Raw genomic sequence first — 1,859 nt, 5'->3', positions numbered from 1 at the left:
AAGGAAGGCAAATGAGGAGCAAAACAACCACAAAACACGGAACAGAGTCTGACACATACAATGGAAGCCAGTGGTAACTAGAAGAGTTTGGTTTTGGTTAAAGAAAGTAAGTCATAAAGGTTAGAAATGATATGAGGGTGCGTTAATGATGACATAATTATCCCTTTAATGGGTTTTTTATATTCTATATTTCTATAATATCATGTACTGTATATATATATATATATATATATATATATATAAATATGAGACAAAAACTCATACAGGGGCATTTTTGCCTCCATCTCTTGAATTTTAGGGGCACATAGCTGCATTCCATAGACTACATCACACAGTGAATTGTTGCCCAGCATCATGTTTGTCACCAATCAACTTTAGGAAACGAATTTACCACAAATATTTACCAAATCAGCTTGAGTCATGAATCAGTTTGAGAGGACTAGAAGATCAAGTGGCAACAATTAAGACCAGACTTGCATTGCCATTTACTTATGTGTCCTTCGAGGATAGCCCGGGAAATAAATAAGAGCTAAACTGGATCCAAATGTAGATAACTTCAAACTCGTTTTATCTCCAAATTTGATTGCAAAATCTATCACTTTTAAAATCTGTATTAAGCATATTTTTAAGCCTTTGCATATAAAGTATTGCATCTTTCATTTCCATCATTATTGTAAAGATGGGCTCAGCTCACACCATTTCTTCCTTATTGATCCTTAAGGCATCAACATTGATTATAATGGCTACTGGTTTGAGGAAGGGAAGAAGTTCCCAATAAATGATGTCAAGTTGTTTTGACCAGTCTATAGCAGAAGTGGCCTTTATGACAGCAGTGTATTGGAATATGCATGAGCTCTCTTGACAAAGGACCAATAGTGATTTCGGTTTTAAAGTGCATAAAAAAACCTGATCATCTAATTATGATGAAAGTAACTTATTGATTGGTTGAGTGGCCTGGGAGAGCAATAAATGAGCCAGCTCCTCTCCCATTTTTGTCAATTTCACCATCTAACACTGATTGATTAGGTGAAGTGGAGAAACTCCCCTACTAATGACTAAATATAGCTCTTTATGGTCAGGGCATCTTAAGCATTTTATGCTCCAGACCAGGAGGCCCCAGTAATTAACCTACCTAGACCAAGGCCACTAAAAAAAGTACTGAAATGAAGCTGGAGCATTTTAAACATGTTTACACTGAATAATTGTGCTCTTTGGGTTGATGAAAGGGAGGGAAGTGTCATATTTCTGTGTGCGACTACCAGTGGCGGCTCGTGGGTTTTAAAATAGAGGAGGCACACTAATTGTATTGGTCTGGGATCCCTGCCGATTATTATTATTATTATTATTATTTGCTTAACCACTTTAAAATGGCTTTTTGGTTGCTTTTAGTCAGAAAACGTAAAGAAAACGACATACATACAGCAAGATAATATAACTTCACTTACCTGGCCCATCACTTGAAGCAAACATCCATCCCTTCTTAAAAGTCTATGTTAAAAGAGAGCTGCCTGTTGCGCCATTTAATTAAGCCTACTGCTGTAGCCTATTTCCAGCATACAGCAAGATAATATAATTTCACTTACCTGGCCCATCACTTGAAGCAAACATCCATCCCTTCTTAAAAGTCTATGTTAAAAGAGAGCTGCCTGTTGCGCCATTTAATTAAGCCTACTGCTGTAGCCTATTTCCAGCTTAGGCTGTTTTTCCTAAATTTGTATATATACTGTTTGAATGACAGCTTGGTAAATCTGTTGGCAATCAAATATTCAATATCGCTACTCATCATAAGTACTTGGTACATTATCAGCGCAGCGGCAGACGTTCAAACTAATATCACGTAATTTACGTCTCTGTGATGA

This window comes from Sinocyclocheilus anshuiensis, unplaced genomic scaffold, assembly GCF_001515605.1.
Source record: "Sinocyclocheilus anshuiensis isolate Anshui unplaced genomic scaffold, SAMN03320099.WGS_v1.1 scaffold653, whole genome shotgun sequence".
NCBI classification, from domain to species: domain Eukaryota; kingdom Metazoa; phylum Chordata; class Actinopteri; order Cypriniformes; family Cyprinidae; genus Sinocyclocheilus; species Sinocyclocheilus anshuiensis.
Note: the sequence above shows the minus strand (reverse complement) of the source record.